Raw genomic sequence first — 16,353 nt, 5'->3', positions numbered from 1 at the left:
AGCCATGTAGGAAAACTACTTATCAAATTACCTTACAACATCAATAAACCTGGAAACCATTATGCTGAGCAATAGAAAAGGCAATCACAGAAGGACAAATGTTTCATTTCAAGTTGATGAAATGACAAGAATAGATAAATAAACTGACTAATGTTCATTGGTGCTTATCAGGATGGGAGTGGAGGAAAGAGGAGCATCGCTCTGTAGGTAATAGTCACATTTTGTTTTTGGTGTCAGGAATAATGTTTATGGTGACAGGAATGATGTTTATGGTGATAGGAATGATGTTTATGGTGATAGGAATGATGTTTATGGTGATGATAGGAATGATGTTTATGGTGATAGGAATGATGTTTATGGTGATAGGAATGATGTTTATGATGATAGGAATGATCTTTATGGTGATAGGAATGATGTTTATGGTGATAGGAATGATGTTTATGGTGATAGGAATGATGTTTATGGTGACAGGAATGATGTTTATGGTGATAGGAATGATGGGTGGCATTTTCACAGCTTGACTGTGAACTCTTTCCAATAAAAAGCAGCATGAATGATTAATCCTACAATGATCAAGAAAGGAAAGGCAACAGTATGGTACATGTGAGCTCCGTGCCTGAATGAGAGAAGCACCAGAGGCTGCAGCACCGAGACCACGAGAGAAAGCAGAGTTGTGGGTTTCCCAGCCCACAGTTGGAGTAAAGATGAGTGTCTTCTTGAAGAATGGAATACGCTTTGCGAATGTATTAATGCAAGAGGAGCTTTGTACTACTGGCCCAACCAGGGCGAAGTCTAAGGGACTGGGTAGCTAAGAGGCTGAGGACCAAAGAGAGATGAATTTGCCAGCATGATTGAGAAGAGACATTGCTTGCTAATCTTGACTTGCGGTATCAAGTCAACTTCCCCAATAACACCCCACTGTGGTGACTGTTGTCTGTGAATTTTGTGTGGCCGTTGAAACAGATTGTCTAACCCAGCACAGAAGTAGGGGGGTTTAGGAGGGAAAGTGGTGTCAGAATAGAATCAAGACAGATGGAGAAGGAGGTAGAGATGACCTTTGCCTGATAGAAATCCTCCTTGTGCAGATGTGGAGTGGGATCCACCTTCTCTCTTGTGTACCTGGAAGAGATCAGAAATGACTTTCTATGTCATTTCCCCAATGACTTATTTTCAACGGAAAGTTTTCAGCAAAAAGAAATGAATGAGGTATGTCCAGTTGTCTAGAGATGAGCATTGGGTCTCCATCATGCACCACCCTCATTGACAAGGATATGATTTCCCCCTCCACCCCCGCCTTTGGTGTTTGAAGCCTGGTCCCTTTGGCCCTTCATGATCACACATGTTGGTGTGCTGCTCATCTCTAGACAACTGGACATACCTTGCAGAGGGGTAGTGGGGAGATGAGTCACTAAGGGTAGAGTATAGCAATAATGAAACCCACAACCTTCCTCTAGTTCTTAAATGCTTCCTCCCCACAACTACCAGGACCCCAATTCTGCCTTGCAGACCTGGTTAGACCAGATGATGCACAGCGGTACAGATGGGAATTGTAAATGCATGGAATCTTGGACAGATGAACCTCTCAGGACCAGAGGTGAGAGTGGCGATACCAGGAGGGAAAGGGGGTGTAGAAAGGGGGGAATTGATCACAGGGAGCTACATATAACCTCCTCTCTGGGGGGTGGGCAGCAGAGGGGTGGGTGAAGGGAGACACCGGGCAGTGTAATATAAGATACAATAATAATTTATAAATTATCAAGGGTGCATGGGGGAGAGGAGAGGAGGAAGGGAGGGGGAGGGGGGAAAAGGAAAATGAGCTGATTCCGGGAACCCAAGAGGAAAGCAAATTTTGGGAATAATGAGGGCAACAAATGTATAGATGTGCTTTACACAATTGAGCTATGTATTGTGATGAATTGTATGAGCCCCAATAAATTGATTTTAAAAAAAACTTCAATAGAAAAAAAAAGAAATGAATGAGAAAGTCCAATTTCAAGGATATTTTGACCTTAAAATCCAGTCACCTAGATTTCTTAAGGATATGTCATCTTGTGGTGGTTGTAAGATTCCACTAACCTTGGAAGTCAAGATAGAAACCTGGATAGTCTACCCTGAATGCAGTAGAATAAAGAAAAGCCTGGAGTTTTCCCGCTAGTTCTTGCCTTTGTTTTCTTGAGACTTTATAGGTAGTATTCCGCTATCTGCCATGTACAGTCAGGCTGCCTCCATATCAAAGATGACCAACCAGGTCAAAGTGATTTGATCAAAGTGAGCTCAGAATAAAAAGTTGAAAGGAACTTAACCTGGTTTTCTGTGTCCAGTCACTTTGGTGTGTCTCGGCATTTGCATTCAAAAATAACAATGGAAGCTGCTTCACAGAGTATGTGTGAAGAACAAAAGAAACGAAAATCAAGATTCTGGTCACAGACAGGTCATAGGGCTGTTTCTTGCAAAATATAGGTGACAATGGTCAAACATGTAGTGTGTTTAGTCTGCGACAGGGTCATTTTAATTGTTTCCTAGTAATTACACATGCCAGAACTGAGATCACGTCCCTGTACCCTGTATGATTCCTCACAGCTGTAGTCTACACACTTGGATAGCAGGAGATCAATGGCTTTCAAACTCCAGAGGAATAATTTTCTTTTGGAGCCAAAGATGAATCCATCAAAGTCTCTTCTTTATCAGCACACTATCCTAAACAACACTTGACTGTGGAATTGTGGGTCCCTTGAGAAACTGGGGACCTGAGACAAATCTCACCTGGCACTTGATGTTTGTCTCTGGAATGAGTCAGGATAGAATGGGACACATGTGTGTATTTGAGTTGGCAGCTGACCTTACAGGTTAGGTTTATTAATAACGTTGAGATCTGTGGCACTAAAAGCAATGCCTCTGTGAAGCGTGTTTTGGAATACCACAAAGGTGGCACTTGGCAGCGAATAATCTTTTCAAACAAAAGGTATTATTGCTTAAATTTAAAAAAATCATACCCTAGACTTGGAATTAATTTGGTTTCTCTCTGGGGATATTATTTATTCATGCCTTTGGTAGAACTCCTTTGTGTCCCCCAGGTTTATCAAAATATGTTTTAACTCTGTTTTAATTTTGGAAAGCTATTTATCAAAGAAATCCATGCACAAAGGTTTGGTTCATTCTTTTTTTTTTAATTATTTTATTGGGGGCTCATAAAATTCTCATCACAATCCATACATACATCCATTGTGTCAAGCACATATGCACACTCATCACAATCCATACATACATCCATTGTGTCAAGCACATATGCACACTTGTTGCCCTCATCATTCTCAAAACATTTGCCTCCCACTCTAGCCCCTAATATCAGTTGCTCATTTCCCCCTCTCTCCCCACTCCCCCTCCCTCATGAACCCTTCATAGTTCATAAATTATTATAGTTTTGTCATAAGTTACCCTGTCCCATGTTTCCCTCCGCCCTCTTCTCTGCTATCCATCCCCCCCCCAGGGAGGAGGCAATACTTAGATTCTTGTAATTGATTCCCCCTTCCTACCCCCACGCTCCCTTCAGCCTCCAGGCATCGCCCCTCTTACCACTGGTCCTGAAGGAGTCATCTATACTGGATTCCCTGTGTTTCCAGTTGGTTCATTCTTAAGTGGAAAAAATGATGAAAATAACTGTCACTAAAAAAAAAACTGTCACTAATATTCTAACCTCTCCCTTCCCAAGAAATTTCAACCCTATTCCCACAAACTTCTCCTTTCAGATCTTTAAGCTAGATTCTGACACTCCTCAAGCTGTAAAAATTCCAAAAGTGCCTGATAACGGTGCTAATATCAATAAATACAATAACTAATCTCTACTTAGGGCCTTGTTGTTGTTAGATGCTCTCGAGGTGCTCTGACTCCTAGTGACAGTATAATAGCATAAAACACTGTCCAACCCTCTACCATCCTCCAATCATTGCTATGTTTGGGCACAAGGTTTAGCATTTCTATCATTAGTATCAGTCCATCTTATTGAGAATCTTTCTCTTCCAATTAGATACACAGGCTGCGATGAATACTTTAGGCCAGTAAAAGTATGGTATATCTCAACACAAAACTCACTGTGATTAAGTTGGTTCTGACTGACAGGGACCCTCTAGGACAGGATAGAACTGCCCCTGCGGGTTTCCAAGACTGTGATCTTTACTGAAATGCAAAGCTTCATCTTCCTCCCAAAGAGCAACTTGGTAATTTTGAACTGCTGCCCTTGTGGATAACAGGGATTTCAACTTGGGAAAATACCTTTCCTTTCTCTTGTGTGCTGTAGCCTGGGTTAGAAGTAAGCGCTAATAAAGTAGAGCTTTATTCTCTAGTGTCTGTCCTCCCAGGGAGAGAGTTGGTTCCCAGCACCAAACCTGAGAACTAGCTACAGCCAAGTACATAGGTTTGTCCAAGCTAAGGTGGCGAATGAAGACAAGATTGTGAGTATGGATCAGAGCTGGGGGCTACTGGACCACCGAAATATACAGCTTCAACCAAATTCTAATGAGTCCAAAGGAGGAGATGGTCATTGATCAAAATATTGGAGGTGGAACAGGGAAAACAGTTCAGATTTTGCCTTGTCATTCTTCTGTTAAATCCAACCATGATCATTCGAGGGGAGAAGGAGATGCTTCTCCAATCTTTCAACATGAACGGCTCACAGTGCAAGCCTGTGTCCCTATCCCAGAATCTCACAGACACTCCATTCCCGTCTGCTCCGCTGCGGTGCGATAGATAAGGGGTGGTCCCACACCTGCATAGGCTACTCTCTTCAGGTATTTACAAGATCCTACTCAGAGGGACTAGTGTGTGTGCCTTCAAATCATTCAACCGCACGTGCTCACCACCCATTTTAAAGCAATGCTTCCTAGTGCTATAAGTAAATAACCAGCTTTTATGTCTTTCCTTCATCCTGTATCACAACAATTTATGCCCTTATATTAGGAGTGAGTATAACCTAAATGAGGGCAAATTTGCCATATGCAAAATCTATCTTTTCCCTCGACTTAGCCTTCAGTTTAACTCTCTGTCTTTACTCTCTGCCCTAGTGTGATGTGGGTGATAGTGGGTGACAACTATGATGATGACAAAACAAGTAGATACTCTCATGGTTTGTCGGTGATGTTGCTGTTGTTGATAGAAGCTGACAAGTCAGTCTGGGCTCACAGCAACACCTTGCACAATAGAAAAAAATGCTCCCTAGTCCGGCAGCATCCTCCCATCAGTTGCTCTCTGAGCCCAGTATGATAGGCACTGTGTTGATCCAACTCATTGAGGGTCTTCCTATTTTTAGGGAAAAATTCCCTGCTTTACTGTGTTAGGTAAGGTTCTCCAGAGAAACAAAACCAGGGCACTTATTATATAGTATAATATAAAAAATATAAAAAATATATCCACATATCGATATGGACAAGTTTATATAGCAAGAAGGAATATAACAGCTAATTAGTCCACATAGCAGTACAGAGGGTTCAGTTCAACTCACTTTCATGGAAGAGGATTTTTCTTTTAAAAATCCTTTGATTGGGGGCTTGAACAACTCATCACAATCCATACATACATCCATTTGTGTCAAGCACATTTGTACATTTGTTGCCATCATCATTCTGAAAGCATTTTCTTTCTATTTGAGCCCTTGGAATCAGTTCCTCATTTTTTTCCTCCCTCTCCCACCCTCCCTGACTGATGAACCCTTGATAATTTATGTTATTATTATTTTTTCATGCCTTACACTGTCTGATGTCTCCCTTCACCCACTTTTCTATGGAAGGCCCTTTAACTCATGCTGGCTGCTGGTCCAAGGTCAAGGAAGCAGACAGCCAAATGTGCCTTCAGGCAAGGCAAGCAAGGTCAGCCACAGGCAGCAGATGACAGGGTGGGGCAGCAACAGTCAGTAGCTTGGGAGCTTAGCAAAGCAGACACAATGGAGTGTCAAGCACTAAGATGCATGTAACGGTGACACAATCCATGGGTTGGTTCAACCCACAAGCAGTGCAGCACACAACTTAGGCAAAGGACTAGCTGAAGCAGCAGCATGCTGGTCTAATCACCACGGAGAAAGAAAGACTGGAGGGTAGCCTCAGAAAGCATTTCTCTCGGTTGCCCTGTAATCAAGGCCTAGTTAGCACAATAAACCTAACTATCACATTACCAAATATAAAGTCCTTTTTCAAGCACTGGTCCCTCATGATAACGTATCCAAGATATTCGAGATGAAGTTTTATCATCCTCTCTTATAAGGAACATTCTGGTTTTCTTTCTCCATGACAGATTTGTTCTTCTGGCAGTCCACGGTAGAGTCAATATTTTTTATCCAATTCCATAATTCAAATGTATCAATTATTCTGAGACCTTCCTTATTCATTGTTGAACTTTCACATGAACCCCGGGTGATTGAAAATACCATGGCTTGGACCAGATGTAAATGATAACTTTGCTTTATAAAAATTTTAAGAGAGCATATTCAGGAGATTTGCCCAATGTAATATATACTTTCATTTCTTGACTATTGTTTCCACAAGTGTTGATTGTGGATTCAAATAAAATGAAATCATTGACAATTTCAATATATTCTGAATTTATTACAATGCTGATTATTAGTCTAGTTGTTATGATTTTCATTTTCTGGATTGGATTTGAGAGCGATAGTCTTTGGTCTTTACCAGCACATGTTCTGAGGTCTATTCACGTTCACCAACCAAGGTTGTATCCATTCTGTACTGTTAATTCTTCTTCCTTCAATCCTGATGCTACGTTGTTCCTCATATATTCCAGCTTGTCAGGCTGTTCACTCAGCATACAGATTAAATCAACATGGTGAAATGTTATAACCCTAGTGCAAACCTTTTCTGATTTTAAACCATGACATATCCCTTTGTTCTATTTGAATAATTGTGTTTTGGTATATGCACATGTTCTCCACAATTACAATCAAGTTTTCTGAAATTCCTATTTATCATAATGTTATCTATAATTTGTTATGATCCACACAATCAATAAAACACAAATAAACTTGTTTCTGGTATTCTCTATTCCAGCAAAGCTACATTTAACATTTGCAATTGAATGTCTGTAATAACAACACAGAGGCCTGATGGCATAGTGGTTAAATATTTGACTGCCAACCCAAAAGCAGGTGGTTTGAAACTTCCCATCCCTTCACCTGAGGAAGGTGTGGCTGCCTGCTTTTGTAGGCAGAACAGGACTCTGACCCTGGAGGGAAAGTAAACACAGAAGGCGAACCTGCACTTCTGCATCAGTGGAAGTTTAACTGGTTCCCAATTCCCTACATCGAGACAGGCAAGTAAAATGACGAAAGCATATTTTCTATTACTCTCTTTCCACCACATGTCACGTGCTATTGTCAAACTGAAGTATTACCAATTCTCTGTACATGCTTTGATTTTTCTTATCCAATATCTTCGTTCCATCTAGACGACTTTCGCTCACTGATACATTATGTCCATAAGTCGAAACTCTAATATCATTCAAGGTCCAATTGAAATACCACCACTACTTTGGCTTCCTGGAATTTTTACAGTCGATATTTGTATTTTCTTGCTCTGAATTTTCATACTATCCAATCTCTGCATTACAGTAGTTATTATTTTTTAATTTATAGTAGTCTCTCTATATATACACACATACACATATTGATATATAGACATGCACACCATATATATATGGTATATATATATACCATATATACTCGTGTATCAGCTGAGTTTTTTTCAGCACAATTTTTAATAATCATTTTATTAGGGGCTCATACAACCCATCACAATCCATATATACATCATTTGTGTCCAGCACATGAGTACATATGTTGACTTCATCATTCTCACAACACCCGCTTTCCACTTGAGCCCTTGGTGTCAGCACATTTTCCCCCTCCCTCCCCGCTCCCTCTTCCCCCCTGAACCCCTGATAATTTAGAAATTATTATTATTTTATCATATCTTACCCCATCCAATGTCTCCCTCACCCACTTCTCCGCTGTCCGTCCCCCAGGGAGGAGGTTATATGCAGACCTTGTCATCTGTTCCCCTTTCTCCCTCACCTTCCCTCCACCCTCCCGCTATCGCCACTCTCTCCACTGGTCCTGGGGGGGTTCATCTGTCCTGGGTTCACTGCATTTCCGTTTCCTATCTGTGCCGGTGTCAACACATTTTTTATGCAGTTACTGTAGTAAAATTAAGTGTCTCAACTGATACTCAGGTTGACTTTTACTCGTGTACATATGGTACATCTATACTTATATTTTCTATATAAGCAGTAAATAACATATTGGTATATCATGTCTTTATAGATAATAATTGTGTCGATATAGTTTTTACTTCCATCATAGCTCTTTATACTACTATAATTATTACTTGCACAATTATTTAAATGAAACATCTATGGATTATGAGAGCTATGTTTATGAAGGGACAATATATATCTTATTCTTCAAAATAGACTTATGACCATAATGTAGGAACATAGTGGAAAATAAAAAATGTGCTGTGTTGAGTGAATGAGTAATGAAGATTCTAAGACGTTCAAATATCCTGGCATTCTTATTGAATTAAACATTTGTGATAGCAGTATACATTTTGAATAAATATACATTTAGAATAAGAAACATACCATATATACTCATGTATAAGCCAAGTTTTTCAGCACATTTTAATGCAGTTTTGTGGGAAAATTTGCTGCTTTGGCTGATATTTGGGTCAGCTTGTACTCGAGTATATACGGTATATACATATATCTGTGTGTGTGTGTGTGTGTGTGTCTGTGTGTAAATTTTTTCCCTGTGATTTGGAGCAAGAACTTTATTTTTTTACAGTTATTTTAACTTTTCCTGATTCTATTATTATTTTTTTTAATTGGGAGTTAATACATATACCATATCATTCTATAGTTCAATGACATCAAGCAATATTGTACAATTGCTACCACAATCAGTTTCCAAACATTCTTTTCCTTCCAGTATTGGCAATTCTTCCACATATTGAACAATTCACTATTTCAGTCATATAAAGAAGAGGTTTACAATCATTAACACAAGGAATTTTATAGCATTTTCTTCTTCCTTGTACTCATTATTAGTGTAATTATTTTTCTTAACTGTGTCAAAAATATACACAACAAAACATTCTCAATTCAACACCAGCTACATGTATAATTCAGCACCACTGATTATACTGTTCATGTTGTGTAACCGTTATCAATATCCTTTTCCAAATTATTCCATCCTCATTAACATAACTCAGTGCCCTCTAAGCAAAAACTCTTCCTCCTTCACCCAAGGTCACCACGGGTCAATTTTGGTTTCTCTTTCTCTTTTCTTAAGTAGATTCTTGATCTAAAATTCACATATCATAAACACTCATTGCCATCACATTTTAAAAGAGTTTTAAGTACATCATCACCATCAGTTCTTGTGCTACCCGACCCTCCTGCATTCTTTGTTGTCTCCACAATTCCCCTCCCCCTCCCCTGCCCCTGAAAAACCATTGAACGAGTTATTATCTCTATGAATCCACTCCTTCTGCACTTCATAAACTGGGAAACCTAACAGAAACAATATTAAAAACACACAAAATGAAACAGAAAGAAGAAAATGATAATAATACTATAAAGATAAAAATAAAATAAAGAGTGTGAAAGAAAACACCACCAACAATATTTTAAAAGCCAGAGAAGAAATTTCTGTCATGGAACAAGTGACAAATATTGAAGCCTAGAGAAAATTCAGGTTAAGTCAAGAGGGAGGTCAACTGTCCACATAACATATTCTACTTGGTGGATTCGACCCACAGTGATCACGTTTATAATAGTTTCTGTCTGAGAGTAAATTTGTCTGAGTGCCTGTGGCTAGAGGTGTAATCTGACTAAATAGCCTTGTCATGGATTTGTGGCTCCCACTGTCCTCCTTAGCCTTCTACAAACCTGGCGTTCGTGATTTAAGCTCTGATACTTTTCCCTTCATCATATTTGGACTTTGTTATCATTATCTTTGGTTCACATGGCTGGTGTGCTTCTTTGATGTGGACTTAGTTTATAAGTGCTTAAATAACTTTTTGTTTGAATACAAGCCTTTAAAATCCCAGGCATGACTCTAATCGGTACCTGGGCCCCATCTACTTTCTTTATTATGCTTTCCTGTAGCACCCCTATCTTCAGCGATCTTTATGAAGGTGAGTGCTGAGTAGGGCTATGTTATAAGAACTAGCTCTTCTTGGATTGGGACTAGAATTAGTGGGAGTCCAGCATCCATCTGCTCTGCCACAGGTTCTCAACAACTCTGGTTTACATTGGTGGTCATAGTCTGACAAAACCAAAAACCTGCAAGAACAACAACCACAGAGAACCAAAATTAAGATGAAAATGAAAATAAAATTTAAAAAAAGAAAAACATTGTCAATCATCCCCCTGCGATTGCATTGATAATATCAATACTTTATCCAATGCCATAAAATTTAAGGTACTGTTGATATGAGAAGTTTATTTGAGTCTAACTGCAAGCTGCAATACATGAGTTGTTGCTTTGTACAGATCGATTTTATAATTGATTGAGTTCTGTTTACAATGAGCATGGAAGTTGGTGCTAGGGGAAAATTTACTTATTTTTTATAAGGTCAGATCCTTGTTCATCATATTAATACCTGTCATATTAATATAAGGAGAGCATTGAGATCCTAAATATATGGTAGTTCTGGGTCCCCTTTCATTGGACACCCACTAAGCCAGGGATCCCACCCAAGTCCATTGTCCCCATTTCCAGTCTTGCAGTGGCCATCCTTTGCTTCCTCTTCCATCAGGGAAGTTTCATTCCTAAGTCCAAGGGCTACAGGTAAATTTGAGGTAGGGCTCAGTTCATTCAGTTGGCCTTCGACATTAAGTCTTTCTGGTGTGGCCTTTGGGGGCTTCCATGTTCCCTGTAAGGCTAGTATTTAAGGTCATCCTAGTGCTTAGTCTATGGCATGTGAGCACACAAATTTTGTAATGAATAATCATCATGAAAGTATCCTTATTTTCTTCCACTTTCTCTTGACAAAATGAGTGCATAAGCAAATGTGATAAAGAAAGCTGATGGTACCTGGCTATTACAAGATATAGCATCTGGGGTGTTAAAGGCTTGAAGTTAAACAAGTGGTCATCTATCATGGAAGCAACAATGCCCATATGTAAGAAGCCCACCAGCCTGTGTGATCACGAGGTGTCAACTGGATCAGATATCAGGCATCAGAAGAACCAAAACAATCATAAGGATATGAATTAATCTGAAGGTAATTGGCACAAATCCTCACAGAAGGGGCACAAAGAAGAGACCAGTCCAAGGTACAGTATAGCACTGATGAAAAACAATATTCCTCTAGTTCTTTAATGCCCCCCCCCACACACACACACTATCATAACCCCAGTTCAACTTTACAAGTCTGGATAGGCTGGAGCATGTACACCAGTATAGATAAGAGCTCTGGACACATGGAATTCGGAACAGATAACCCCCTCAGGAACAGTAATGGGAGTTTTGGTTCCATGAGCAAACAAGGAAGGTGGGAGGAGAAGGGGGAGAAAGAAGAAACTGAAGCAGTGATCGACATATAACACCCCCCATGCCACCCAAGGGGATGAACAACAGAAACGTGGGTGAAGGGAGACAGTAGTCAGTGTAAGATATGAAAATAATAATTTATAATTTATCAACAATTCACCAGTGGGGCGGCAGGAAGGGAGGGAAAAATGAGGAGCTGATACAAGAGCTCCAGTAGAAAGACAATGTTTTGAAAATGATGATGGCAACATATGTACAAATGTGCTTGATACATTTGATGTATGGATTGCTGTTATAAAAGCTGTAAGAGCCCCCAATGAAATGATTTATTTAAAAAAACTATTCAAATGTGGCTGTGGAAAAGTGTTCCCCTGATATTTGCAAAATTTCATAATGATTTTTTTTTTCAGCTAATAAGAAGACTCGTGGTTCTTTAAAGCACCCATTTAGAAATTAGAATATCTGGTGAAATGTATTTATGAAACCCTACCCAAGCACTGCCCCAGCTCAGGGCATTTGCAGGCAAATCGCTTGCCACCTGGAAAGAAGTATGACTTCCCTGTTCCCACACTTGATGCCCCCATTGTTTCTCCTTCATCTGACTTTCAGTTTACAGCTAAGGAAAAAGAAGTAGAAAAGGGAATAGAAAAGTTCTGACGTGGACGTACTGCCCTAAAATAACATTATGTTCTACAAATCAAGCAGGTATTTCTGGATGACTCCTGGCTCACAAGTGTCTCCAAGGGTTCTTCAGAGATCCCCACTAAACACGCTCCAAGGTTCTTCTTTCAACACAGGGACTGGATTCTCCTCTGACTGCCACTTTCGTAGTACGCTGATGTGGGGGCAATGTACTCCAGAGTCTCTCAACATAGGTGTTATCATTTTTCCATGTAGTGCCCTTGGAAAGTATTAAAAACAGTCAGGGTGCAATGTAACAATGATGAGAAATACAACTTTCCTCTAGTTCCTAAATGTTTCCTCCCTGCTCCCACTACCATGACTCGAATTTTGACCTTGCAAGTCTGGCTAGACCAGAGGATGTACACTGGTACAGATAGGAACTGAAAATATAGGGAATCCAGGGTGGATGAGCCCTATAGGACCAGTGGTGTGAGTGGCGAAACAGGGAGGGTAAAGGGAGAATGGGTAGGAAAGAGGGAACCGATTACATGGAACTGTGTGTGACCTCCTCCCTGGGGGACAGACAACCGAAAAGTGGGTGAAGGGAGACGTCGGACAGGGCAAGATATGACAAAATACCCATTTATAAACTATCAAGGGCTCATGAGGGAGGGGGGAGCGGGGAGGGAGGGGAAAAATGAGGACCTAATGTCGGGGGTTTAAGTGGAGAGAAAATTTTTGAGAAACGATGTACAAATGCGCTTTACACAATTGATGTGTATATGGATTGGGATAACAGTTGTATGAGCCCCTAATAAAATGTTTTAAAAAAAAGAAAAAGAAAATTGTAAGCTTAAAAAAATCTATTTAGCAAAAATGAAGGCTTTAATATAACTACAGAGCCATAAAGGAGACACGAAGCATGCAGATGTATACAAATAAATGTTCATGGGTTAACTTTAAAAAAAATAGTTCCAATAGGGGAAACCCATTCTTTATCTCTGCATCAATGGAAGGATAGCTGGTTCCCAATTCAGCGTTAACTCTCCCCAGACTCAAAGAATGCTCTGGGTCCTAACTTCCAGTCCACTGCACTCAGAACACTGGGAAGATGTTAATCAGATTTAATTTATTAATGCTATGAAGCCTCTTTCTGTAGGATTCAACCATACAGAAAGTGTACCTTTACCTCTGCTCTGAAAAAAAGGGTTAAGATACACAGTATAGCTTACTTCAAAGAAATTGTCTCCTCCTTTTCTATCCCTAGCAAAGTGACCCATTTACATCCTGTATGCATCAGTTATTTATCATTTACTGACTCCAAAATAGTATGTAACAAAAATGTAAGCAATAATTTAACTCAGAAGTCTACAATTCAGTGATTTTGTTTGGATTTATTTGAGTTCATTCGCATGTCAGTGAGATTTACCCACATGCTTGCATTCAGCTATGAGTTGGTCATTCTTGACGAGCCTTGGCTAAGATGGACAGGAGGGTGAATCACTAATTCATGTGCATCATCCTCTAGTTGACACGCAGCCATGCTGTTGTGACTGCAAGTGCTTTTCAAATTTCTACTGGAATTCTATCTGTCAGTGACCTCAGTCACGTGGCGAAGTCCAAAATCAAACTTGAGACTATTACACAGCTCCATTTCAAAGGGCATGGAACAGAACAGATGAAAAACCAGTGTCACTAAAGCAGTAAGTCTCCCATAGCGACCAAGTTCTTTGCCACGATGCTGTGTTTAAAATTAAACTTGGATATAGTGTCTAATGAATTTAGCCTTCAATTGAAACTAATCAGGAAAGTTTTATTTTAATCTCCTATTACAATGCATGTTAAATTTCAGTTTAAAAAATTAAGCAACCAATCATAGAGAGCATATTTGTAGCCTGGGTGTGTTTGCTTATTTGTTATTTTGCTTTTAGTTATCCCTTTAGAGCATCAATGTCATAAGGATGCAAAGTAAAATGAAATCATTCCTGGGAGGTATGAATGGATGATAAGTTCATTATAATCAAATTGCTGCAGATAACACAGTTCAGTCATGCCATAACAGTGAAGTTATAATTGGGATATAGTTAGTTAGAGTACTCAGTTACATGTGAGAGAAATTGCTTTCAGTTGATGGAAGAGAAAAATGAGCTCACTGGAACAATGTCAGAGGGCCTACTCTGTAATAACAGTGCAGATCCAGGATCTGCATTGTGACGGAAAAAAATCAAGATCATGTTGCAAGGACATGCTGGCTAGGATTTCACCATCAGCATCACTAACACAGAACCTCTCAGAAGCATTATCACTGTAACCAATTTCACCTCTTTGTAAAATTTGCAATAGTCCCTCCCGTTTTAAAAGCTCCTGTGGAAGAATACACTTCCTGCACCTAAATCAGGTGTCTGCACACTGGCTGTTGGTGTTGAACAAAGGATTAGCTGAGTCCTTAGGCTTCTAAGTTTTAAAACAACATAAAGTTTAACTATTGGGATATAGATAAGATGATAATATGAAGATCCAGCTGCCAATCACCAGAGGTGAGGCCATGTATTACTAGGGCAAACATGATAGTAAGTAAAATTGTCCAGGCAAATATCTAAAATGTATCAACCCAGAAGAGCAAACTAGAAAGATTTCTGCTCAAAACAATTATAAACTAAGGATCTAGATATCTAACAATAGCCACCCTTTCAGTCTTTTTAATTACTAACATATATTGTTATGTCTGAATTGAGAAATACTGGCATAAGTAAATCCAAAGCAAAACCAAAGTTTAAAAAAAAGCACGAGGTGAGTGATAAACATATCCCTTAATTGACTGTGATAAAATAAAATGATAATAATGCCTTTATGAATCTGCCACTGAGAAGGTCACAAGGAACAGCAAATTCAACGCTAGCATTTTCCCCTAAGGCTGGAGCATGTGGATTAAGAAAAGAGAAAAATTTATGTCAACAAAGAAATTAATTATAGATACGTTCCACTGATATTTCTTTCTCATTCTGTTCTTGCTCTAAGGTCTGAAAAAGTATAGATACAGCCAAGAAAGCAGCACAGAGGAAAGGGATGGGAATGTATAATTATTGTCATAACGCTGAACTTTGCTCCATTAGTATTTGTCTATAATGTCTTTCTTATCCTGAGAGAAAAATTGGGCAAGTTACCATTTATTTTAAAATAGTAGGGAAGCTAGGTGGTACATTTTAATCATTTTTAAAATTTTCACTTGTGGTGATGGACTCTGGGTGACAATAAATGTATCTTGGCATATTGAAAAGGAGCTATGGGTTAAGTACGGGAATGTGAACCTCTAGGTAGACTATTTGAACTCATCAGCCATTCCACAGGACACAGAGAGAGCTGTCTGCTCCTGTAACGAGTGACAGTCTTGGAACAGCCACGGAACAATTCTGCTCTGCCCAGTAGGGTTGCCATGAGGTGGAAATGATTCAAAGGCAATGCCTTTGTCGCCGTGGTGTGAAATGTCATGCTTCTAAATGGGTCACACAGAGAACCAACACTTTTGAGTGAGATCACAGATGGCACCACTCAAATATGTACTTTACACCAAACTTCAGAGAATAGGCAAAGTATGAGGAAAGGACAGAGGAAGAGGAGAAGGAACAGCACCAGAAGAAGAAACATAACGAACTGGCCTGTTTTGTACAGCAGTCTGTGGATGGTGCACATCGCTCGTGAGCTCTGCTGCTTGCAAACAAGTTGGAAGCTTAGTCCATCCAGAGGCTCCCGAAAAGAAGACTCAAAACCCTGAAAAATCATCCAACCAAACCACTGTGGAGCACCCTTCTATTCCGACACACATGCAATCCCCAGGAATTAGAAGCAAGGGGATTTTTTTTAATCCTTCATAAATGCACACTATTGGTGTTTGAGGTTTTTTTTAAAAATCATTTTATTGGGGCTCATACAATTTATCACAATACATACATCAATTGTGTAAAGCACACATATATTCGTTGCCCTCATCATTCTCAAAATTCACTTTCCTCTTGGGTTCCTGGAATCAGCTCATTTTACTTTCCCCACTCCTCCTCCTTCATGAACCCTTAATAATTTATAAATTATTATTATATCTTATCTTACACTGCCAGGGCATCTCCCTTCACCCACCCTTCTGGTGCCCATCCCCCAGAGAGGAGGTTATATGTAGATCC

Source organism: Echinops telfairi, unplaced genomic scaffold, assembly GCF_000313985.2.
Source record: "Echinops telfairi isolate 266 unplaced genomic scaffold, ASM31398v2 ScPeMD7_3533;HRSCAF=4204_0, whole genome shotgun sequence".
NCBI lineage: Eukaryota > Metazoa > Chordata > Mammalia > Afrosoricida > Tenrecidae > Echinops > Echinops telfairi.
Note: the sequence above shows the minus strand (reverse complement) of the source record.